The following is a 27,676-nucleotide window of genomic DNA, read 5'->3' on the forward strand; positions in this document are numbered from 1 at the left end:
ACCTCTGACTTTACTCCCAAGACATTCCCAAACCACTCTTCCCCTTTACCCTTGAGCTTTGTTTCACTCAGAGCCAAAATATCCAGGTTCTTTTCCTCAAACAAACTACCTATCTCTCCTTTTTTCTCATCTTGGTTACATCCACACACATTTAGACACCCCAATCTAAGCCTCTGAGGAGGATGAGCACTACCTGCATGACTCCTTCTGTTAAAATACAAGGAGGGGAGGGTTTCTAGCCCCCACTCCCATCCCCCTTAGTCGCCTTCTACGACACATGGGGAATGCATAGAAGGTATTCTTTCTCCCCTATAATAATAATATATCATCTATGAAATTTTCTTTTAATCTAGTCAATAAATATTTAACAAATCTTTTTCTTGAATCATGCAGATATGTTTACTAACCATAAATTTGCAAACTTTACTAAGATATTGGATGGAGTACATACTTTCCACGCACATAATGAAATTTTTTTCATAAAGATTAGCCATTTCCAGCATCAGCAAGGTATGGTTAAGAACAGAGGAATGAGCCTAAGAGGGAAACTTTCCAAAAGAACATAATGAAATATGTTGTGAATAAAATTATTGTGATCCAAATCCATACTAAGAGGTAAGCATAATTCTTTATAAAAAAACCGACCCTATTAAACCAGGCTGACACTAGGATATTGGATGCAGTACATACTTCCATGTACATAATGAAATATGTTCTCAATAAAATTACTGCGACATGAATCCACACTAAGTGGTCTGCAAAAATCTTTATCCACACTAAGTGGTCGGCAAAATCTTTATAAAGACTGATGCAATCAAAACAGTCTAACAATTCAACTACTTTGTAAATAAATTCAGCTATGTAAACAGAATCTGATTTAAGCAAACCATGTGTGCTAAGTGTGCAATCCCTGCTGCTACAGTGCTACAGAAAACCCTTGTCTATGTAGATATCTTTCCGTTATTTTGGTTGAAATCCTAATGTTTTGTGTGCTGTCTTTAAAAAAATCTTTCAATATATTCCTATCTTATAATGTGCTCTCCAACTTTTATTCCATAATTTCTAAAATCATTCCTGGTGCTCTTATGCTGGAATGGGTCACAAAAGCAATAAGTAACCTTTCCTACCTCAAACGAAGGTCTCTCCAAACTCATGCCCACTGATTTTGATTCAGATTTGTTCACAGGATCTTGGTCATAGAGGAAAAGTTCCTCCTGGTTTCTGAGCATGTTATTATTTCTTCTAAGATGACTGCTCTTACTGCACTACCACAAAATTTTTTCTTTCAAAGTTGAAGGCCCCAGTCAGTCAAAAGTCCACATCAACGCTGAGACATCACTGAAATATAGAGAGAATTATGAAATGGAAAAAGAAAAGACAAGGGTAAGTATTCAAGAATTTTTGAGAAAGTGAAAAACCTGTAACATGTATCCTAATGTTTGTTTCCATTTGTTTAATATACCCTCCAATGTGAAACCCATTGCATTGTTAGATGGCTTACTAGATTTGCCATGCTGTCTGTCCCAAATTTTCAAGCCCCTTAACTAAATTAGTATGTTGATCATAATGTAGTGTCTTCCTAACATGTATGGCATCGAGGAAAACACAACAAATCTTTTTTAAAAGAATTCTTGCACAAACTTTCAGAATTTACATATTAGAAGCAGGTTCAAAATAACCCAGAGGATATTTACTCCATGAACTGAAAACTGGATTTATGATCGACTTCAATTTTTTTAACACTTTATCAGTAAATCAAACATGCAAGGTCTGAGAAAATATTGCAATAAATAATATATCAATCTAACCTATATAGGGGCAGGCAAGACAAATTATAAGGGAAAACTGTTCATCCCAATAAGCTTAGGTGTATTTGGCATAATCCTGATGTTTGTTTCCATTTATTTAATATACCTTCCGGTGTGAAATCCATTGAACTGTTAGATGGCTTACTAGATTTGCCATGCTGTCCCAAAATTTTCAAGCCCCTTGACTAAATCAGTATTTTGATCATAATGTAGTGTCTTCCTAACATGTATGGCATCAAGGAAAACACAACAAAACTTTTTTAAAAGAATTCTTGCACAAACTTTCAGAATTTACATATTATAGGGTGGTTCAAAATAACCCACAGGATCTTTATGAATCGAAAACTGGATTTATGATCAACTTCAATTTTTTTAATATTTTATCAGTAAATCAAACCTGTAAGGTCTGAGAAAATAATGCAGTAAATAATACATCCATCTAACCTATACAGGGGCAGGCAAGACAAATCATAGGGGAAAACTGGCCATCCCAATAGACTTGGGTGTATTTGGCATAAATACCAACACAGTGTAGGTCTTTTTTTTTTTTTTTTTGGGGGAAGGGGACCCATTCTATTCGAAAAGACCAAATAATTTCATCAGGAGTTGGAGATAAATGAGCCTTATGAGTTAATCACTTAAGGGCTGGACAAATTTTAGTCATTTTATGGTATCTACTACATGAAAATGTGAGGTGAGAAATTGTTTACATAGAAGGATGCATCTCATTAGTACATTAGTTATTGCTAAAGGTTAGCGTAGGATGAAAAATCTAACCTCTAAACAATTCATAATGACTGGCCTTTTCTGGTGCTGCATCACAATGAATATGCTAGCTGGTTGAAATAAGTCTGGTAACTGGCATCAAGATGGCCAAGGACAGGCTTGCTATTCTTACATGCAATAATAGTGCTAGAACCAACAAGTAATCAGCCCTGAAAGGAGTGAAAGTTATGCCAGTGACTTGTTATAGCAATAAAGGTGCCTTGGTAATGCAGTAGTTGACCACTGAGTGGTCTGACCATCATTTTGTGGTGGAAGCCTGTGAGAGAACTGCTATAAGGTGGGTCTGCTTGAGAACCACAAAACTGTTCTCTTGGATAATTATTATGCTCTTCCAGATACTTACGTGTTGGTGACAATATTTTCACAATATACTGCACTTCTCTGATCTAGCTAATGGATCTGGGTTTCTAGATAAGCATCAATAGATAAGCATCTTCTAGTGCAGGTGGAGTTAAGTGTGTTCAAGCAGCAATTCATTATCAAGAAATGGCATCTAGGCACTGGCACATACACAGAACACAGTGACACCACATAAAGAAGAATGACTAGCGTAACCTGTAGCCCAGGGCAATGTTTAATGACAATGAAGACAACAAAGAATTGGAAGGGTTTAACATTTCTGGTGAAAAACTTGTGTGAAGCTGACATCAGAGATTGGATGCACTGTAACAGTGAAGTGCCAGTAGTATGCTAGATCACAAATAACAAGCAAATAGTGGCCAGGTGACAGGAGCTAAAACCAAATATCTAAACAAAAGTATAAGTGAACTGACACTGCAGAGCACAGCAAATGGATCAAGTTGCAAGATCAGACCAGAAGAGCTGATAAGTCAGAATGCTTGAAACTCAACTCTTTCTAGTAAGTATGTAGGTCAGATGTTACAGTGATATCAGGTAAGTTTACTGGGCAGAGTTGTGGAACACAAAATCATCAGACACAATAATAAGGTTGTAAAGAGTCTTCGAAAAAGAAACATTCAGGAACTGGGTTTTGGAGGTTTTAACCTTCACTAAGTTGTATACAACCCACTAGGACATCCTTTCCAAATCCAGATTTATATAAAAAGTTGTGTTGAGATGAGATACAGATCAGGTGAGGGAGGATGGAGCAGATTTAAAAAAAAAAAGCAAGTCATTGATAACACTGAAGAGAGTGTTGGGAACACGAAAGAACCCTAAAAGACACCACTGTGGATAGGAAACTATTTGATTTGAACCCTCCAGGCCTTTGTCTGCAAATTAATGTAGAGGGCTTTAAATTACATCACATGTACGTCAGAGTCAGCAGAATGAACAAACTGACCTGTTCCTCTGGATCGGAGCTTACAGTGAGCAGATACTTCCACAACATAGAGAATGATGCAATAACACTGTTCTCATCCACTCAATTTTCCTCTTCATACCTCCCATATTGCCAGTACAACCTTCTCAATTAACAATAACATATTTTTCTGACTACATACCATTCCAGGAGACAGCAATTTCTATCCTCCCAGGGAAATGGATGAATTACTAACATATGCATATGGGGCTAGTTGTCAAGCATCTGCCCAATTACTCAGCGAGAGAGGGAGGTGGATATGAGGGGAAAAAGTTAGGAAAGGAAGTTTGGAGATGAGGCCTCAGTGACATAATCTGTCAAAAACACTTAATATTTCTAGGCTACAATGAAGGATTCTCCAAAGAAGTTTGGAGATGAGGCCTCAGTGACATAATCTGTCAAAAACACTTAATATTTCTAGGCTACAATGAAGGATTCTCCAAAGCCTATTAGAGATGAAGACTAAGCATCATTAAAACAGTGAAAGGATATCACTAGTTGACCTTGATGTAAAGTTAGGTCAAGTAAAGAGTCAATATAAAACTCAACAACAATGTATTGATGTCTTTGTGAAGATATTACTACAACCAGAGACAGTGCTTGTACAAACTGCATTGAACGAAATATCAGGTCACTATACTCTTACATAATATAACTGACTAAATTTTGTGTATTCTGTAAAGAATTTATGTTTGTGAAGTAAGAACTGCATTTCTGTAAAAAAGCATGCCATTGGGCTCCATATATTTCCTCCTGTGAATGAAACTTGCTTGAATATGTTGGATCAAAAATAACAAGGTCGGGGAAGAGCTATGAACTAACACAATGGGGAGAATGTAACATACGAACTGTACATTCCAGAGTTCTACTTGCAGAAATGAAGTCAGTGCCTTTGAATGTTTCACATCCATGAATGAAATTCCCTAGATTGCTCTGAGTAAAAATAATGAGGTTTAGGGAAAGTTTGGAACTTAGTAATAGCCAAGAAACTACAGAAGATTCCAAAGAGAACTGGACAGTCCAAAGATCTTTCTTAAACAGGCCAAAACTGTAAATGGACATTAAACACAATGTTAGGTAACAGAGTTCAATTTTTCCATTGGCGAGGAATGCCACTATCCTAATTACTTTTGATTAATTCTTACATATGAAAGTTAGATCCTGTGAGTTGAACAAAATTTGCCTCAAGAAATACATAACAAAAGGGTTTATATAGAATGGCATATAGAAAGCATTTTTAAAAAACACAATATTATGGGATATACCAGAAATGGCTTAAGGTTACCAAGTTAGACAATAAGTAAAAGTATACCCTATCTCCGAAGCCTGTTCCATCCAGGAACTCCCATCAAAGGGGTGGCCACAGCAAAGGGTCTCCACTTATTCCCATCCTTACATGCCTCCCTTGCATACACCATTCCATGCATTCTTCCCCATTTCTCTCCCTCCAGTATTCTTTCACTCTATTTGCCTATGTCACAGGTGGTATTCCTCTCAAACCAACCCCTTTACTTGCGCTATCATATAATCTCCTTGTAAACTCCCAGTCTTGCATTCTCTCTACATGCCCAAACCACATCAAATTATTATGTTTCACCCACTCTACCACTTAATAATTCATTCCTTGCCATACCACATCTCTCATACAGCCCTTCATTTCTTTCTTCATTCCATCTAGTAATACCATATGCTCCACTCAAATAGCTCATTTCCAATGCCTGGATTCTTGACGTCTATGAATCATTCCACGTCCATGTTTCAGCTGCATAGGTCAGGGTTGGGAGGACTATGATGTCCCTTAATCCTCACTTCACTTCCATATTTAATCTCCATGTGCCCAAACCACTTCAAAACACCCTCTTCTGCTCTCTCAACCACGCTCTTTTTATTTCCACACATCTCTCTTACCCTTACGTTACTCACTCGATCAAACCACCTCACACCACACATTGTCCTCAAACATCTCATTTCCAGCACATCCATCCTCCTGCGCACAACTCTATCCATAGCCCACGCCTCGCAACCATACAACATTGTTGGAACCACTATTCCTTCAAACATACCCATTTTTGCTTTCCGAGATAATGTTCTCGACTTCCACACATTCTTCAAGGCCCCCAGAATTTTCGCCCCCTCCCCCACCCTATGATCCACTTCCGCTTCCATGGTTCCATCCGCTGCCAGATCCACTCCCAGATATCTAAAACACCACTTCCTCCAGTTTTTCTCCATTCAAACTCACCTCCCAATTGACTTGACCCTCAACCCTACTGTACCTAATAACCTTGCTCTTATTCACATTTACTCTTAACTTTCTTCTTCCACATACACTTCTACCCTTCATTATTCTATTACAGGACCCAAAGACTCTTCTACCCTATCCTGCTCTCTCCCTTTTCTCTCCTTCCATATCACCAAACTTACCTAAGACAGCTTCTAAATACTTAAATTCTCTCACCTCTTCCAGTCTTCTCCACCCATATCCAAAGCAGTTTAGTAGAAGTTCTTTCACTCTATATGTCTTTACAAAATCTATACTTTCACTCTGTTTACTTTCAAACACCATTACTTTACTTCTACTGGAAATGACCTTCAACTGCCCATGTTTACACGCATCATAAAACACTTACAACCTTCTGCAACTCCTCATCACCCTCAGCAAACAACACAGTATCAGCAACAAGCAGGCTTGCCACTAGCCACCATATCTCACTGTCATACTCTATTCCTGCACCCCCTTTCCCTAGTTTTACTTTTATCTCCCATATCACTCCATCCATATACATATGAAAAAGCCACAGTGACGTCACACAGCCCTGTCTCACATCCAAATGTATACCAAAACTTTTGCTCAACTCTCCCTCCACACTTACACATAAATCTGCTCCTCTATTGAAGGCTTTCACACCATCTAACAGTTGTAGCCGAACCCCATATATCCTTAATACATCCCATAAAGCATTCCATTCAAATGTCATATGCTTTATCCAAATCCATAAAAGGTAAACACAACTCATCTTCAGCTACATGCTTTTCAACAGTCATCTTTACCACAAAAGTCTGATCCACAAGTCCCCGACTTTTCCTAATACCCCTTTGCTCCTTACTTATTCTGCATTTACTCACTTTCATCAATCAATCAACATTCTTGCATACACTTTTACTGGTAAACTTAACATCCTTATTTCCCTATGCTTGCTACATACATCCTAAGCACATTTTCCTTCGAAAAAAAAGGAATAACTTTTATCCAATCCTCAGGCACAACCTTCTGTTTTCATGCTAAACTGCACATCAAATACATCCACTCTATCACACTTTCTTCGTCATACTTCAGCATTTCAGTTGTAATCCAATAATCCAATCCACTCCAGGTGCCTTCCCTAACTTCAGCTTCATTATTGCCCTCCTTACCTCCCTTTTTGCTATGCGCCCTTGTACTTGTATTCTCTTTCATCCCCAATATGTATGCATGTAACAAGTGCTGCCTCCCCTTGTCCCATATTCATCAGTTCTTCAAAATACTCTCTCTGTCTCCCTTTCACCTCCTCCTTTTGATTCAGCAACTCCCCTTCCTTGCTTCTTACATTAACATTTTCACTCCTTCCAGTACAATTTCTTATTTTCCCAAGACTTTTCACTCAATTTCCTTCCAAAATCTTTGTCTACTTTTTCTTTGCTTGCCTCTATCAGCTTCTTAACATTCTGCTCACATATCTTATATTCCTCCCTCCTCCTTTGCAAAACTTCCACTGGTACATTCCTTTCAAGCAATCTATCATATGTCTTTTTCTTCTCTTCTACAACACTTCTTATCTCATCAATCCACCATGAATTGCTCTTTTTATTCCTGTACCTCACAACCTTGTATCCAACTACTAATTCTACAGCCTTTAATGGTATTTCTCTAAACATTCTAAACACCTCATTCACATATGACTGCATCCCTACATTCACTGCAATTCCATCTAAACTTTTAGTTACCTTCCTTTCATACTCCTCCCTGCATCTTTTTTTTATCCATCTTCTTGCTTGCCAACACTTTTACCTCTTCATTCTATCTTACACCATATCTCCACTTCTCCCTGATCCTCATTCCCACAAGAACCGTGAAATAGTCAGTCTCCAAAGAATCCTCTCAAAACTCTGGCATCTAGCATGGCCTTTCTTGACCTTTCATCTACTGCCACAAAGTCAAGCAAGGCCTTTTGCTCTTCTCTTCCATCATTCCTCATCCATATATACCTGTGGATCACCATGTGCTGAAAAGAGGTGTTTGCAAAGAATAAAACCCTCTCAGCACAAACATCCACAAGATAACTTCCATTTTCATTTACTTCAGGCACTCCCCATTTACCAACTATCTCGCCAATTTCATCACATCCCACTTTCGCATTCATGTCACTCATTACAACCATGTTTCTCTCATTCTAAAAACCGTTTACAGAGTCATTCACATTTCTCCAGAAACACTTCATTTCATGTTGTTGAGCAACATCTCTACCTTTAGTTCCACCCCTAAGGATGTAGTAATAGGTAGGGTGAGACTTGGATACTCTTGAAAGGTGCATACACACATACCCATGCGTACTTCACAACTCTAATCTTTTGTTTCATCCACTCTATTCTTGCACCATTCCATCTATGCTCTGTAAAATAGCACATCTTTCTTTCCCTCTTCCCTGATAAATTTCATTAATTCCCATCCATGCCACCTCTCCTTCCATGCTTCCCATAAACTGTATTCATCATTTTCATTTTCACTTAATACACCCTGCCCAAGGATATAGGTTTCCCCAATCCCCAGCATATCCAAGCTATAACTTTTAAATTTCTCTACAAGCTCCTTCCTTTTACTCTCACCAGTCATCCCCTTTACATTCAGTGCCATCACCCTCCATTGCTCATCTCTTTTACTCCTCAGCCACTTCTAATCCTTTTGTGCCTCACCCTTGAGAGGCTACTGGCAGTGAGCAACTCCAGCACAATGTTCCTTGTGGCAGTGAGGCTCTAAAATTGTCCAAAAAGCTAAAAAAAAAAGTCCCAGCACACTGCCCTAATGTTGTTGGGCAACATCTCCACCTTTAGTTCCACCCCTAAGGATGTAGTAATAGGTAGGGTGAGACTTGGATACTCTTGAAAACTAGAGCATCCTCTTTAGGTACTGAAACTCAAAATGTTTTCTCAATGTTTTACACATTCACAGTAACAGCACCCTTAACCTCATCGGTTACAATACTGCCACCATGCAAAGGTACAACTATTACCAATTAATCAAATCTGATTATTCATGATACACATCCAGTTTGGTTGAGTTTATAATGGTAAACAATCAATTAACTAGTACTGATAGTGTGGGTTAAAGCAAAGTTTCAATGGATAGATGTGAGGATTATTTAGGGTCACATCCAGAACAATATCTTTCTTTCTTTTATACTATTCGCCATTTCCCGCATTAACGAGGTAGCGTTAAGAACAGAGGACTGGGCCTTTGAGTGAATATCCTCACCTGGCCCCCTTCTCTGTTCCTTCTTTTGGAAAAAAAAAGAAAAAAAAAAAAAAAATGAGGGGAGGATTTCCAGCCCCCCGCTCCCTTCCCTTTTAGTCGCCTTCTACGACACGCAGGGAATACGTGGGAAGTATTCTTTCTCCCCTATCCCCAGGGATACATGCACTTTTTATAATCTTGTGACAATGTCCTCAATTACTGAATGCAGTTAGTGCTCTCTTCAAATTACCTTCTTCAATCCCTTGAACCAAGAAAGATCTGCTGCTCTCCATTTTTCTGTGGCATCACAACCAGTGATTATACCCAGTCTGTTGACATTTCAAATTTAGAAATGATTCCTAGCTCTTCCAAATGATCCACCTCTTCTTGCAGTTGAGAATGTATAGCTGTTGTCACTCAATGTGGCACATGTTGTACTGGAGGCATTGATACATCATAGATCCATCCTGATTTTATAAGGCACAGATAACTTGCCAAAGGACTGATCAAATACCTCTACGTACTATCACAGTAAAATATCTAGGAATGGTTTGTCATGAAACGTGTTGCATGGATCCTGACTCCACAGTTTTCTCCCCATATTTTCAACATATCATTATCCCAAGTTTCCAAAAAACTTAAAGAAACACTTGCTTTATAACCCAAGATCTAATGACATGTACATACACCCAAAGAAGTTCATAATCATCCCTTGTTTCCAACAAACCTAAAGAAACACTTGCTTTATAATCCAAGATCAAATGACAGTGTATATACAATCCAGAGTTCACAATCTGAGTTGCATGAGCAATCATCCCACAACACCTTGACCTTCACATCTCATATCAATCAAAAACCATGCTAGACTGCTGAACCTTCTATAACTGGTCATCACCTGTATTGATGCATTATATACATGAAAATGTACTCCACTGCAATGTGCTCCATTATCAATTTGATATCTAATGAAACATTTTGTTCCCATTTTCCAAGTAACTGTTTACTCCACCTTATATAGAACACTTGACACTGTCCTTACAGTGTTGAATTTCAATTCCGGGTCTTCCACAACATATGTGCTGCATTAAGTCCATGTGTCCTAGAATGTGTAAAAACTTAGGCATTTTATTCTGGTCATTCTGCCCTTTGCAACTCGTACACGCCTTGTCCCCAACCTCACTGGACTCCATCTGCTTCCTGTAATCCCTACTACAATTGAAATCCTTCTAACTTGACTGGACTTTTTGACTGCTTCTCTTTACTCACCCAAGAATGTACAATGCTGCCCATCATTTCTCCTGCTTCCCTTTATTGTGTGTTTGCTAGTTCACAGTTTCAACATATTCCTAGAGTACATTTCAAAGAAATGTACTTTCTCTGTAGCAAACAATCACAAACGCAGTCACATATGAAATTTAGTGCAATGTTCTCGGAATCATATCTGAGGGTAAGCTATCAAAGTGTAGTATCATATTACCCAAAAACCTGTACTTCTCAAGTATAGTACTCCAGTACTCCACAAGGGGCTGGCAATAATCTTAAAAGCCATGAACATCTTGATATTATTGTCCTGCTCTGCAGTAAAGGTTGAAATGTTGAATGCATCATGTGCCTGGCTCATATCAAAGCCAGCAACACTGACAGTTGTATTTCAGCATTCTTCTCATCCTGCCCTGATGCCACCATGCAATATTCCTACCAGCTTCAGCATTCCCTCCACAACCTGGCTACATTTTGTAAATGTTGAAAGAGACTGGAGGTTGTAAAACATGTTATGTTGCCAAAGAAAGTCATCTTAGCTTGACAACAGGGGTTGCTCCATCCTGCCACCAAGTGATGTTGAGTCAAGTAATGAGTCAATATAACACTCAACTCCATATTGAGGTCCTTGTGGAGACAATAATACAACCAAAGGGAGAGTGCTTGCATTATCCAATAGGCAAAATGCAACTGACTCAAGACGGACTGACCAACCTCCACATAAACAGCTGTAACATACAAACACTCAAAACAACCCACTACAGCTCTTTGCCCACATCACTCATTACACTTACTTTGCAGAAGGTATACTAGTGATCTGAGTGCATACTGTGAGATTCTGGATGTTTCTGGTAATAGGAGATGACGTGGGATTCAAAGACCTTAAAAGCAGTAAAATTCAAAGCACTATGACCCAGTCACCTTTCTCTTGGACAGGTTTATGTCTCCAAAAAGAAGGGAAAACATTGTTTTTAACATAAGAACAGAAAAGCAAGTACAGGTATAAATTCAGAAACACATCAGAAACACACCCATTTAACAACCTAGGATGTCATATATTCCATGCTTTTGTCCAAAGAGAAAAGTGCTTTTCAGATTGACTGGTAAGAGATGGCTGCACTCTGTGCAGATGGGGAGTGCTAACACCTTTGTAACTAAAAGGATGGTCACACGGGAAGGTAACTGATGAGTGCAAAGAATTAAGAAGAAACAGCTCTCCTCTTACAGGCTTCTTGGACATATCCCACTGCCAAATGTCACGGCCTGAAGACACCATACTCTCTCATAAATTGTCTTATACTCAACACTAATAAACAAACATACATGGCTGACTTCCTCAACACTGCCGGAGCCCTACAAGAGAAAGAAGGGACTTCATACGCATGAAGGCTGGGGAAGTATGAGGAGTGTTAAAGGGTGAGGCAAAGTTAATCATCAAAGGTGAAGTTAAAGGAGAAAAGAAAACCAAATCGAGTTGCTTTATCAACGGAAAACAAAGTTATATTACTATCAGCACAAGACAGTAAAGAAATGGCGGTATAACATGAGATGTTAAAGATGCTTCTTAATAAAAGCAAGACCTATCACTGGAAGAAGAGGAAAAGCATCTGCATTTTCTTTAGATACAAAAATTCTTCACCTTACAGATAACATGCTTACAATGATTACAGGCTAAATGCAAGTCAGAAAAAGGACACTTTTTTTTTTCTTCTAAGTCCAACATGCCAGGCCCCTTGCCTGAACTGCCTCAGAGCAGAAATGGTTGTACAAAAAAGTAGAAGAAAGAAATAGCCGCAGAAAACAGAAGGAATAGATGTTTTCATTCCCACAATACTAAAATCTATGGCCAAAGACAATACCATAAGGGGAGCACTACGAAAATCAAGAAAATGTGTTAGTTAATGTAAAAGTTTTGCAAAATGCCTACAGATAAAAAGACCCTAAGACAACCTCACCTTGCAGTCAAGTTTAACTTTATCTCAATATGATTTAAAGTACACAACGGTCATAGTCTCATTTTCACTTGCAGGTGTTGGGTTTTAAAATTACATAAATGCATGCAAACACATTCCTATACAAGTCACTATGTGGCATCATGCAGCAGATGACATTATCAGCATCTGCTGACCATAACACTGAAAATTAAGGTGAATATTGGCTGCTAGGGAATGTTAAGCATTAGGTTCTGTTGAATTCTAGGCATATTTCATTGACTTACATAAATGAACCAGCATTTTCCATGAATTTCACAGCCCTCCTCATACCATTTTCATCTATTATTGTGTAACTACCTGATGCCATTAACTCATCAGCAACCTTTTAAAGTAACTTCTATTAAGCTTCTGACTCTACTGTTGTGCTTTTATATCATTTCTATAAGTTATCAAAGTACAGTAACATATTACCCAAAGAACTGACAAGGAGTCTGTCCACGTAGATTAAACGTACCTTTGAAGTGTAGTATTCCACAAAAGGCAGGCAGTAATCTTAAAAACCACAGGCACCCCCTTGATACCATTCTCTTGATCTGTGATAAAGGTGAAACTGTTGAATGCATCGAATGCACCCAAATGGTGGAGTTACTTCCTCATTTATGTGGTGTTTTCATGAACTTGCATTAATTAGAAGGGCAGAGGTCATGTTGGTCCACATATCTCCACTGTGTGTCCAAATAGATTAAACTTGTACTTTTGAAGTGTAGTATTCCACAAGAGGCAGTAATCTTAAAAACCACAGGCACCTCCTTGATAACATTCTCTTGATCTGTGATACAGGTGAAACTGTTGAATGCATCAAGTGCACCCAAGAGGTGGAGTTACTTCCTCATTTATGTGGTGTTTTCATGAACTTGCATTCCTTAGAAAGGCACAGGTCACGTTGTTCCACATAGTTCCTGAAACTTTTTATGGAGTTACATTATCTCGCCCTATCCTTATTGTTATTCTTACTGTCATCATATCTGAGTGGTGAAACAATGACTGATATCTTACTTTATTACTTACTGTATTAAGCCTCTTGTATGACCTAGCAACATCAGAATAAAGATCACAAAACAAAATTAGAGAAATACAAGCATACAATCTATAAACTGGTAATTCTTCCTTTCCTTCATACTATTCGCTATTTCCCGCGATAGCGAGGTAGCGTTAAGAACTGGTAATATAGACATAAATTTCACTGGCAGGCTGGATCTCCTACAATATTGCAGGCATATTTTGTTGACTGGATTTGAGAAATGACTAAGTCTGTTTTAAATGCCTTATAAAGTTCATTGTGATTACAAAAAACTAAAAGGTAATGTTATCATACCAAACAATAAGCATAAGTAGTCATTTACCAAAACTCGTTTCGATGCGAGGCTAAATTAAACTATCTGAAGTGAGGCTAAATTAAAAAATCTTTACAATCTACGCCCAACAGAAATTTAAAAATTTGTTCAGTGCAATCAAAAGATCTACTTATTTTTTAAAGCCCCCTCCCCCCACTCTATAATCATTCATCCACTAGGATCTAGGTTAGGCCAGGTAAGGTTCACTGGGAAATAATGTATACCATGGCTCACAAAATAAAATAAAAATCCTGTGCATGCAAACACACATTCCTATACACGTCTCTTTGTGCCATCATGCAGCAGATGACATTATCAGCATCTGTTGACCATAACACTGAAAAAGTAAATATTGGCTGCTAGGGAATGTTAAGCATTAGGTTCTGTTGAATTCTAGACATATTTCATTGACTTACATAAATAAACCAGCATTTTCCATGAATTTCACAGCCCTCCTCATACCATTTTCATCTATTGTGTAACTAACTGATGCCATTAACTCATCAGCAACCTTTTAAAGTAACTTCTATTGTTAAGTTTCTGACTCCACTGTTGTGCTTTTATATCATTTCTATAAGTTATCAAAGTACAGTAACATATTACCCAAAGAACTGACAAGGTGTCTGTCCACGTAGATTAAACGTACCTTTGAAGTGTAGTATTCCACAAAAGGCAGGCAGTAATCTTAAAAACCACAGGCACCCCCTTGATACCATTCTCTTGATCTGTGATAAAGGTGAAACTGTTGAATGCATCAAATGCACCCAAACGGTGGAGTTACTTCCTCATTTATGTGGTGTTTTCATGAACTTGCATTACTTAGAAGGGCAGAGGTCACGTTGTTCCACATATCTCCACTGTCTGTCCACGTAGATTAAACTTGTACTTTTGAAGTAGTATTCCACAAGAGGCAGGCAGTAATCTTAAAAACCACAGGCACCCCCTTGATACCATTCTCTTGATCTGTGATACAGGTGAAACTGTTGAATGCATCAAGTGCACCCAAGAGGTAGAGTTACTTCCTCATTTATGTGGTGTTTTCATGAACTTGCATTCCTTAGAGGGGCAGAGGTCACGTTGTTCCACATATCTCCACTGTTCCTGAAAATTTTTATGGAGTTACAGTATCTTGGCCTGGCTCACAAAATAAAATAAAAAACCTGAGCATGCAAACACACATTCATATACACGTCACTATGTGCCATCATGCAGCAGATGACATTATCAGCATCTGTTGACCATAACACTGAAAATTAAGGTATATATTGGCTGCTAAGGAATGTTAAGCATTTGGTTCTGTTGAATTCTAGGCATATTTCATTGATTTACATAAATAAACCAGCATTTTCCATGAATTTCACAGCCCTCGTCATACCATCTTCATCTATTATTGTGTAACTACCTGATGCCATTAACTCATCAGCAACCTTTTAAAGTAACTTCTATTAAGTTTCTGACTCCACTGTTGTGCTTTTATATCATTTCTATAAGTCATCAAAGTACAGTAACATATTACCCAAAGAACTGACAAGGTGTCTGTCCACGTACATTAAACTTGTACATCTGAAGTGTAGTATTCCACAAAAGGCAGGCAGTAATCTTACAAACAACTGGCACCCCCTTGATACCATTCTCTTGACCTATGATAAAGGTGAAACTGTTGAATGCATCAAGTGCACCCAAGGGGTGGAGTTACTTCCTCATTTATGTGGTGTTTTCATGAACTTGCATTACTTAGAAGGGCAGAGGTCACGTTGTTCCACATATCTCCACTGTCTGTCCACGTAGATTAAACTTGTACTTTTGAAGTAGTATTCCACAAGAGGCAGGCAGTAATCTTAAAAACCACAGGCACCCCCTTGATACCATTCTCTTGATCTGTGATACAGGTGAAACTGTTGAATGCATCAAGTGCACCCAAGAGGTAGAGTTACTTCCTCATTTATGTGGTGTTTTCATGAACTTGCATTCCTTAGAGGGGCAGAGGTCACGTTGTTCCACATATCTCCACTGTTCCTGAAAATTTTTATGGAGTTACAGTATCTTGGCCTGGCTCACAATTAAAGTAACTTCTATTAAGTTTCTGACTCCACTGTTGTGCTTTTATATCATTTCTATAAGTCATCAAAGTACAGTAACATATTACCCAAAGAACTGACAAGGTGTCTGTCCACGTACATTAAACTTGTACATCTGAAGTGTAGTATTCCACAAAAGGCAGGCAGTAATCTTACAAACAACTGGCACCCCCTTGATACCATTCTCTTGACCTATGATAAAGGTGAAACTGTTGAATGCATCAAGTGCACCCAAGGGGTGGAGTTACTTCCTCATTTATGTGGTGTTTTCATGAACTTGCATTACTTAGAAGGGCAGAGGTCACGTTGTTCCACATATCTCCACTGTCTGTCCACGTAGATTAAACTTGTACCTCTGAAGTGTAGTATTCCACAAGAGGCAGGCAGTAATCTTACAAACCACAGGCACCCCCTAGATACCATTCTCTTGATCTGTGATACAGTGCACCCAAGGGGTGGAGTTACTTCTTCATTTATGTGGTGTTTTCATGAACTTGCATTCCTTAGAAAGGCACAGGTCACATTGTTCCACATAGTTCCTGAAATTTTTTATGGAGTTACATTATCTTGGCCTATCCTTATTGTTATTTTTACTATCATCATATCTGAGTGGTGAAACAATAATTGATATCTTGCTTTATTACTTACCGTATTAAGCCTCTTGTATGACCTAGCAACATCAGAATAAAGATCACAAAACAAAATTAGAGAAATAAAAGCATACAATTTATAAACTGGTATCATAAACATAAATTTCATTGGCTGACTGGATCTCCTACAATATCGCCGGCATATTCTGTTGACTAGATTTGAATAATGACTAAGTCTGTTTTAAATGCCTTATGAAGTTCATTGTGATTATAGAAAACTAAAATGTAATGTTATACCAAACAATAAGCATAAGTAGTCACTTCCCAAAACTCGTTTTGATGCAAGGCTATATGAAACTATTTTAAGTGAGGCTAAATCAAAAAATCTTTGCAATCTACACCCAACAGAAATTTAAAAATTTCTGTGCAATCAAAAGATCTACTTATTTTTTAAAGCCCCCTCCCCCACTCTATAATTACTCATCCACTAGGATCTAGGTTAGGCCAGGTAAGGTTCACTGGGATATAAAGAATACCATGGCTCACAAAATAAAATAAAAAAAACCCTGTGCATGCAAACACACAAACACATTCCTATACATGTCATTATGTGCCATCATGCAGCAGATGTCATTATCAGCATCTGTTGACCATAACACTGAAAATTAAAGTAAATATTGGCTGCTAGGGAATGTTAAGCATTTGGTTCTGTTGAATTCTAGACATATTTCATTGACTTACATAAATAAATCAGCATTTTTCCTGAATTTCAGTCCTACCTATACCATTTTCATGTATTATTGTGTAACTAACTGATGCCATTAACTCATCAGCAACCTTTTAAAGTAACTTCTACTAAGTTTCTGACTCCACTGTTGTGCTTTTATATCATTTCTATAAGTCATCAAAGTACAGTAACATATTACCCAAAGGACTGACAAGGTGTCTGTCCACATAGATTAAACTTGTACATTTGAAGTGTAGTATTCCACAAGAGGCAGGCAGTAATCTTAAAAACCACAGGCACCCCCTTGATACCATTCTCTTGACCTACGATAAAGGTGAAACTGTTGAATGCATCAAGTGCACCCAAGGGGTGGAGTTACTTCCTCATTTATGTGGTGTTTTCATGAACTTGCATTACTTAGAAGGGCAAAGGTCACATTGTTCCAAATATCTCCACTGTCTGTCCACGTAGATTAAACTTGTACTTTTGAAGTAGTATTCCACAAGAGGCAGGCAGTAATCTTAAAAACCACAGGCACCCCCTTGATACCATTCTCTTGATCTGTGATACAGGTGAAACTGTTGAATGCATCAAGTGCACCCAAGGGGTAGAGTTACTTCCTCATTTATGTGGTGTTTTCATGAACTTGCATTCCTTAGAGGGGCAGAGGTCACGTTGTTCCACATATCTCCACTGTTCCTGAAAATTTTTCTGGCTCACAAAATAAATAAAAACCTGAGCATGCAAACACACATTCATATACACGTCACTATGTGCCATCATGCAGCAGATGACATTATCAGCATCTGTTGACCATAACACTGAAAATTAAGGTATATATTGGCTGCTAAGGAATGTTAAGCATTTGGTTCTGTTGAATTCTAGGCATATTTCATTGATTTACATAAATAAACCAGCATTTTCCATGAATTTCACAGCCCTCGTCATACCATTTTCATCTATTATTGTGTAACTACCTGATGCCATTAACTCATCAGCAACCTTTTAAAGTAACTTCTATTAAGTTTCTGACTCCACTGTTGTGCTTTTATATCATTTCTATAAGTCATCAAAGTACAGTAACATATTACCCAAAGAACTGACAAGGTGTCTGTCCACGTACATTAAACTTGTACATCTGAAGTGTAGTATTCCACAAAAGGCAGGCAGTAATCTTACAAACAACTGGCACCCCCTTGATACCATTCTCTTGACCTATGATAAAGGTGAAACTGTTGAATGCATCAAGTGCACCCAAGGGGTGGAGTTACTTCCTCATTTATGTGGTGTTTTCATGAACTTGCATTACTTAGAAGGGCAGAGGTCACGTTGTTCCACATATCTCCACTGTCTGTCCACGTAGATTAAACTTGTACCTCTGAAGTGTAGTATTCCACAAGAGGCAGGCAGTAATCTTACAAACCACAGGCACCCCCTAGATACCATTCTCTTGATCTGTGATACAGTGCACCCAAGGGGTGGAGTTACTTCTTCATTTATGTGGTGTTTTCATGAACTTGCATTCCTTAGAAAGGCACAGGTCACATTGTTCCACATAGTTCCTGAAATTTTTTATGGAGTTACATTATCTTGGCCTATCCTTATTGTTATTTTTACTATCATCATATCTGAGTGGTGAAACAATAATTGATATCTTGCTTTATTACTTACCGTATTAAGCCTCTTGTATGACCTAGCAACATCAGAATAAAGATCACAAAACAAAATTAGAGAAATAAAAGCATACAATTTATAAACTGGTATCATAAACATAAATTTCATTGGCTGACTGGATCTCCTACAATATCGCCGGCATATTCTGTTGACTAGATTTGAATAATGACTAAGTCTGTTTTAAATGCCTTATGAAGTTCATTGTGATTATAGAAAACTAAAATGTAATGTTATACCAAACAATAAGCATAAGTAGTCACTTCCCAAAACTCGTTTTGATGCAAGGCTATATGAAACTATTTTAAGTGAGGCTAAATCAAAAAATCTTTGCAATCTACACCCAACAGAAATTAAAAATTTCTGTGCAATCAAAAGATCTACTTATTTTTTAAAGCCCCCTCCCCCACTCTATAATTACTCATCCACTAGGATCTAGGTTAGGCCAGGTAAGGTTCACTGGGATATAAAGAATACCATGGCTCACAAAATAAAAAAACCCTGTGCATGCAAACACACAAACACATTCCTATACATGTCATTATGTGCCATCATGCAGCAGATGTCATTATCAGCATCTGTTGACCATAACACTGAAAATTAAAGTAAATATTGGCTGCTAGGGAATGTTAAGCATTTGGTTCTGTTGAATTCTAGACATATTTCATTGACTTACATAAATAAATCAGCATTTTTCCTGAATTTCAGTCCTACCTATACCATTTTCATGTATTATTGTGTAACTAACTGATGCCATTAACTCATCAGCAACCTTTTAAAGTAACTTCTACTAAGTTTCTGACTCCACTGTTGTGCTTTTATATCATTTCTATAAGTCATCAAAGTACAGTAACATATTACCCAAAGGACTGACAAGGTGTCTGTCCACATAGATTAAACTTGTACATTTGAAGTGTAGTATTCCACAAGAGGCAGGCAGTAATCTTAAAAACCACAGGCACCCCCTTGATACCATTCTCTTGACCTACGATAAAGGTGAAACTGTTGAATGCATCAAGTGCACCCAAGGGGTGGAGTTACTTCCTCATTTATGTGGTGTTTTCATGAACTTGCATTACTTAGAAGGGCAAAGGTCACATTGTTCCAAATATCTCCACTGTTCCTGAAAATGTTTATGGAGTTGCATTATCTTGGCCTATCCTTATTGTTATTCTTACTGTCATCATATCTGAGTGATGAAACAATGATTGATATCTTGCTTTATTACTTACCATATTAAGCCTCTTGTATGACCTAGCAACATCAGAATAAAGATCACAAAACAAAATTAGAGAAATACAAGCATACAATCTTTAAACTGGTAATATAAACTTAAATCTCATTGGCTGACTGGATCTCCTACAATATTGTTGGCATATTTCGTTGACTAGATTTGAGAAATGACTAAGTCTGTTTTAAATGCCTTATGAAGTTCATTGTGATTACAGAAAACTAAAATGTAATGTTATACCAAACAATAAGCATAAGTAGTAACTTCCCAAAACTCGTTTTGATGCAAGGCTATATGAAACTATTTTAAGTGAGGCTAAATCGAAAAATCTTTACAATCTACACCCAACAGAAATTTAAAAATTTCTGTGCAATCAAAAGATCTACTTATTTTTTAAAGCCCCCTCCCCCCACTCTATAATCACTCATCCACTAGGATTTAGGTTAGTACAGTAACATATTACCCAAAGAACTGACAGGGAGTCTGTCCACGTAGATTAAACTTGTACATTTGAAGTGTAGTATTCCACAAGAGCCAGGCAGTTATCTTAAAAACCACAGGCACCCCCTTGATACCATTCTCTTGATATGTGATAAAGGTGAAACTGTTGAATGCATCAAGTGCAACCAAGGGGTGGAGTTACTTCTTCATTTATGTGGTGTTTTCATGAACTTGCATTCCTTAGAAAGGCACAGGTCACATTGTTCCACATAGTTCCTGAAATTTTTTATGGAGTTACATTATCTTGGCCTATCCTTATTGTTATTTTTACTATCATCATATCTGAGTGGTGAAACAATAATTGATATCTTGCTTTATTACTTACCGTATTAAGCCTCTTGTATGACCTAGCAACATCAGAATAAAGATCACAAAACAAAATTAGAGAAATAAAAGCATACAATTTATAAACTGGTATCATAAACATAAATTTCATTGGCTGACTGGATCTCCTACAATATCGCCGGCATATTCTGTTGACTAGATTTGAATAATGACTAAGTCTGTTTTAAATGCCTTATGAAGTTCATTGTGATTATAGAAAACTAAAATGTAATGTTATACCAAACAATAAGCATAAGTAGTCACTTCCCAAAACTCGTTTTGATGCAAGGCTATATGAAACTATTTTAAGTGAGGCTAAATCAAAAAATCTTTGCAATCTACACCCAACAGAAATTAAAAATTTCTGTGCAATCAAAAGATCTACTTATTTTTTAAAGCCCCCTCCCCCACTCTATAATTACTCATCCACTAGGATCTAGGTTAGGCCAGGTAAGGTTCACTGGGATATAAAGAATACCATGGCTCACAAAATAAAAAAACCCTGTGCATGCAAACACACAAACACATTCCTATACATGTCATTATGTGCCATCATGCAGCAGATGTCATTATCAGCATCTGTTGACCATAACACTGAAAATTAAAGTAAATATTGGCTGCTAGGGAATGTTAAGCATTTGGTTCTGTTGAATTCTAGACATATTTCATTGACTTACATAAATAAATCAGCATTTTTCCTGAATTTCAGTCCTACCTATACCATTTTCATGTATTATTGTGTAACTAACTGATGCCATTAACTCATCAGCAACCTTTTAAAGTAACTTCTACTAAGTTTCTGACTCCACTGTTGTGCTTTTATATCATTTCTATAAGTCATCAAAGTACAGTAACATATTACCCAAAGGACTGACAAGGTGTCTGTCCACATAGATTAAACTTGTACATTTGAAGTGTAGTATTCCACAAGAGGCAGGCAGTAATCTTAAAAACCACAGGCACCCCCTTGATACCATTCTCTTGACCTACGATAAAGGTGAAACTGTTGAATGCATCAAGTGCACCCAAGGGGTGGAGTTACTTCCTCATTTATGTGGTGTTTTCATGAACTTGCATTACTTAGAAGGGCAAAGGTCACATTGTTCCAAATATCTCCACTGTTCCTGAAAATGTTTATGGAGTTGCATTATCTTGGCCTATCCTTATTGTTATTCTTACTGTCATCATATCTGAGTGATGAAACAATGATTGATATCTTGCTTTATTACTTACCATATTAAGCCTCTTGTATGACCTAGCAACATCAGAATAAAGATCACAAAACAAAATTAGAGAAATACAAGCATACAATCTTTAAACTGGTAATATAAACTTAAATCTCATTGGCTGACTGGATCTCCTACAATATTGTTGGCATATTTCGTTGACTAGATTTGAGAAATGACTAAGTCTGTTTTAAATGCCTTATGAAGTTCATTGTGATTACAGAAAACTAAAATGTAATGTTATACCAAACAATAAGCATAAGTAGTAACTTCCCAAAACTCGTTTTGATGCAAGGCTATATGAAACTATTTTAAGTGAGGCTAAATCGAAAAATCTTTACAATCTACACCCAACAGAAATTTAAAAATTTCTGTGCAATCAAAAGATCTACTTATTTTTTAAAGCCCCCTCCCCCCACTCTATAATCACTCATCCACTAGGATTTAGGTTAGTACAGTAACATATTACCCAAAGAACTGACAGGGAGTCTGTCCACGTAGATTAAACTTGTACATTTGAAGTGTAGTATTCCACAAGAGCCAGGCAGTTATCTTAAAAACCACAGGCACCCCCTTGATACCATTCTCTTGATATGTGATAAAGGTGAAACTGTTGAATGCATCAAGTGCAACCAAGGGGTGGAGTTACTTCTTCATTTATGTGGTGTTTTCATGAACTTGCATTCCTTAGAAAGGCACAGGTCACATTGTTCCACATAGTTCCTGAAATTTTTTATGGAGTTACATTATCTTGGCCTATCCTTATTGTTATTTTTACTATCATCATATCTGAGTGGTGAAACAATAATTGATATCTTGCTTTATTACTTACCATATTAAGCCTCTTGTATGACCTAGCAACATCAGAATAAAGATCACAAAACAAAATTAGAGAAATAAAAGCATACAATTTATAAACTGGTATCATAAACATAAATTTCATTGGCTGACTGGATCTCCTACAATATCGCCGGCATATTCTGTTGACTAGATTTGAATAATGACTAAGTCTGTTTTAAATGCCTTATGAAGTTCATTGTGATTATAGAAAACTAAAATGTAATGTTATACCAAACAATAAGCATAAGTAGTCACTTCCCAAAACTCGTTTTGATGCAAGGCTATATGAAACTATTTTAAGTGAGGCTAAATCAAAAAATCTTTGCAATCTACACCCAACAGAAATTAAAAATTTCTGTGCAATCAAAAGATCTACTTATTTTTTAAAGCCCCCTCCCCCACTCTATAATTACTCATCCACTAGGATCTAGGTTAGGCCAGGTAAGGTTCACTGGGATATAAAGAATACCATGGCTCACAAAATAAAAAAACCCTGTGCATGCAAACACACAAACACATTCCTATACATGTCATTATGTGCCATCATGCAGCAGATGTCATTATCAGCATCTGTTGACCATAACACTGAAAATTAAAGTAAATATTGGCTGCTAGGGAATGTTAAGCATTTGGTTCTGTTGAATTCTAGACATATTTCATTGACTTACATAAATAAATCAGCATTTTTCCTGAATTTCAGTCCTACCTATACCATTTTCATGTATTATTGTGTAACTAACTGATGCCATTAACTCATCAGCAACCTTTTAAAGTAACTTCTACTAAGTTTCTGACTCCACTGTTGTGCTTTTATATCATTTCTATAAGTCATCAAAGTACAGTAACATATTACCCAAAGGACTGACAAGGTGTCTGTCCACATAGATTAAACTTGTACATTTGAAGTGTAGTATTCCACAAGAGGCAGGCAGTAATCTTAAAAACCACAGGCACCCCCTTGATACCATTCTCTTGACCTACGATAAAGGTGAAACTGTTGAATGCATCAAGTGCACCCAAGGGGTGGAGTTACTTCCTCATTTATGTGGTGTTTTCATGAACTTGCATTACTTAGAAGGGCAAAGGTCACATTGTTCCAAATATCTCCACTGTTCCTGAAAATGTTTATGGAGTTGCATTATCTTGGCCTATCCTTATTGTTATTCTTACTGTCATCATATCTGAGTGATGAAACAATGATTGATATCTTGCTTTATTACTTACCATATTAAGCCTCTTGTATGACCTAGCAACATCAGAATAAAGATCACAAAACAAAATTAGAGAAATACAAGCATACAATCTTTAAACTGGTAATATAAACTTAAATCTCATTGGCTGACTGGATCTCCTACAATATTGTTGGCATATTTCGTTGACTAGATTTGAGAAATGACTAAGTCTGTTTTAAATGCCTTATGAAGTTCATTGTGATTACAGAAAACTAAAATGTAATGTTATACCAAACAATAAGCATAAGTAGTAACTTCCCAAAACTCGTTTTGATGCAAGGCTATATGAAACTATTTTAAGTGAGGCTAAATCGAAAAATCTTTACAATCTACACCCAACAGAAATTTAAAAATTTCTGTGCAATCAAAAGATCTACTTATTTTTTAAAGCCCCCTCCCCCCACTCTATAATCACTCATCCACTAGGATTTAGGTTAGTACAGTAACATATTACCCAAAGAACTGACAGGGAGTCTGTCCACGTAGATTAAACTTGTACATTTGAAGTGTAGTATTCCACAAGAGCCAGGCAGTTATCTTAAAAACCACAGGCACCCCCTTGATACCATTCTCTTGATATGTGATAAAGGTGAAACTGTTGAATGCATCAAGTGCAACCAAGGGGTGGAGTTACTTCTTCATTTATGTGGTGTTTTCATGAATTTGCATTCCTTAGGAAGGCACAGGTCACGTTGTTCCACATAGTTCCTGAAATTTTTTATGGAGTTACATTATCTTGGCCTATCCTTATTGTTATTCTTACTGTCATCATATCTGAGTGATGAAACAATGATTGATAGCTTGCTTTATTACTTACCGTATTAAGCCTCTTGTATGACCTAGCAACATCAGAATAAAGATCACAAAACGAAATTATGGAAATACAAGCATACAATCAATAAACTGGTAATATAGACATAAATTTCATTGGCTGACTGGATCTCCTACAATATTGCTGGCATATTTCGTTAACTAGATTTGATAAATGACTGTCTGCTTTAGGCCAAATAAGGTTCAATGGGATATAACGAATACCGTGGCTCACAAAATAAAATAAAAAAAAAAAATCCTGTGGGGAGGAAACTGTAAAATTACCTACAAACATCTATTAAGTCTGGAAAACAAATGTAATAGTATAGTGGCTCAACTTTAAGTCAATTATCGCATATATATATATATATATATATATATATATATATATATATATATATATATATATATATATATATATATCCAGAATCTACACAGAATCTAAATCTATCACTTTACCACTACAGCATCTAACAATGATCTTAGTTTGTTGTCGAATAGCATGCCTTCAGCGATATGTGGTCTATTCCTCGAGGATAGCTTGAATATCACTCAGTTTTGACGAAAAATCGATCAATCAATAATGATGTCATTGCAAGCATCTCATCCACGTTCCTGTTTATCCTGTGCTGAAGATGTAAACAAAAGAAAAACAAACGAAGAAAGGCTACGGACGAAAGACGTAGTGAAAGTTCTGCGAAAGATCAAAGCCGGCAAGGCGGCGGATCTGGATGGTATAGCAGTGGAATCTATTAAAAAAAGGGGTGACTGTGTTGCTGACTGGTTGGTAGGGATATTCAGTGTACGTTTGGTTCATGGTGAAGTGCCTGAAGATTGACGGAATGCGTGCATAGTGCCAATGTACATAGGCAAAGGGGATAAAGGTGTGTTCAAATTACAGAGGTATAAGTTTGTTGAGTTTTCCTGGGAAATTATATGGGAGGGTATTGATTGAGAGGGTGAAGGCATGTCCAGAGCATCAGACTGGGGAAGAGCAGTGTGGTTTCAGAAGTGGCAGAAGATGTGTAGATCAGGTGTTTGCTTTGAAGAATGTATGTGAAAAACACTTAGAAAAACCGATGGACTTGTATGTAGCATTTATGGATCTGGAGAAGGCATATGATAAAGTTGATAGAGATGCTCTGTGGAAGGTATTAAGAGTATATGGTGTGGGAGGTAAGCTGCTAGAAGCAGTGAAACGCTTTTATCAAGGACGTAAGGCATGTGTACGAGTAGGAAGAGAGTAAAGTGAATGGTTCTCGGTGAATGTCAGTTTGCGGCCGGGGTACATAGTCTCCATGGTTGTTTAATTTGTTTATGGATCGGATGGTTAGGGAGGTGAATGCAAGAGCTTTGGAGAGAAGGGTAATCATGCAGTCTGTTGTGGGCTTGGGAAGTGAGTCAGTTGTTGTTCGCTGATGATACAGCGCTGGTGGCTGATTCGAGTGAGAAACTGCAGGAGCTGGTGACTGAGTTTGGTAAAATGTGTGAAAGAAGAAAGCTGAGAGTAAATGTGAATAAGAGCAAGGCTATTAGGTTCAGTAGGGTTGAGGGGCAAGTTAATTGGGAGGTAAATTTGAATAGAGAAAAACCGGAGGAAGTGAAGTGTTTTAGATAGCTGGGAGTGGATCTAGCAGCGGATGGAACCATGGAAGTGGGTCACAGGATTGGGGAGGGGGCGAAGGTTCTGGAAGCGTTGGAGAATGTGTGGAAGGCGAGAACGTTATCTCGGATAGCAAAAATGGGTAAGTTTGAAGGAATAGTGGTTCCAACAATGATATATGGTTGCGAGGCGTGGGCTATAGATAGAGTTGTGCGGAGGGTGGATGTGTTGAAAAATGTGGTGTAAGGGGGTTTGCTCGAGTAAGTAATGAGGGTAAGAAAGATGTGTGGTAATAGAAAGAGTGTGGTTGAGAGAGCAGAAGAGGGTGTTTTGAAATGGTTTGGTCACATGGAGAGAATGAGTGAGGAAAGATTGACAAAGAGGATATATGTGTCTGAGGTGGAGGGAACGAGAAGTGGGAGATCAAATTGGAGGTGGAAGGATGGAGTGAAAAAGAATTTTGAGCGATCGGGGCCTGAACCTACAGGAGGGTGAAAGGCGTGCAAGGAATAGAGTGAAATGGAGCGATGTGGTATACCGGGGTCGACGTGCTGTCAACGGATTGAACCAGGGCATGTGAAGCGTCTGAGGTAAACCATGGAAAGTTTTGTGGGGCCTGGATGTGGAAAGGGAGCTGTGGTTTCAGTGCATTATACATGACAGCTAGAGACTGAGTGTGAACGAGTGTGGCCTTTGTTGTCTTTTCCTAGCGCTACCTCGCGCGCGTGCGGAGGGAGGGAGGTGCAATTTCATGTGTGGCGGGGTGGCAACGGAAAGGATGAAGGCAGCAAGTATGAATATGTACATGCGTATATATGTATATGTCTGTGTATGTATAAGTATGTATACGTA

At 37.7% G+C, this 27,676-nt stretch overlaps 1 long non-coding RNA gene across 6 annotated transcripts; it reads right to left on the reverse strand.

Annotated features, from left to right (window-relative positions):
* Positions 1–203: 203 nt before the first annotated feature.
* LOC139764129 (uncharacterized) lies at positions 204–26,389 on the reverse strand. Of its 6 annotated transcripts, none has more exons than XR_011716318.1 (11): positions 25,728–26,389; positions 24,033–25,119; positions 21,976–23,062; positions 19,919–21,005; positions 18,478–18,948; positions 17,586–18,085; positions 16,138–16,608; positions 15,508–16,007; positions 14,638–15,092; positions 13,112–13,562; positions 204–1,338 (listed from the first exon to the last, which is right to left on the reverse strand). It is a non-coding gene; the product is annotated as an uncharacterized lncRNA (long non-coding RNA). The 6 variants fall into 6 exon arrangements; XR_011716319.1 differs by having other exon boundaries at positions 16,138–18,085; positions 24,033–24,294; positions 24,866–25,119; positions 25,728–26,387; XR_011716316.1 differs by having other exon boundaries at positions 16,138–18,085; positions 18,510–18,948; positions 25,728–26,387.
* Between the last annotated feature and the right edge of the window lie 1,287 nt (positions 26,390–27,676).

The sequence above is a fragment of the Panulirus ornatus genome, chromosome 48 (assembly GCF_036320965.1).
Source record: "Panulirus ornatus isolate Po-2019 chromosome 48, ASM3632096v1, whole genome shotgun sequence".
NCBI classification, from domain to species: domain Eukaryota; kingdom Metazoa; phylum Arthropoda; class Malacostraca; order Decapoda; family Palinuridae; genus Panulirus; species Panulirus ornatus.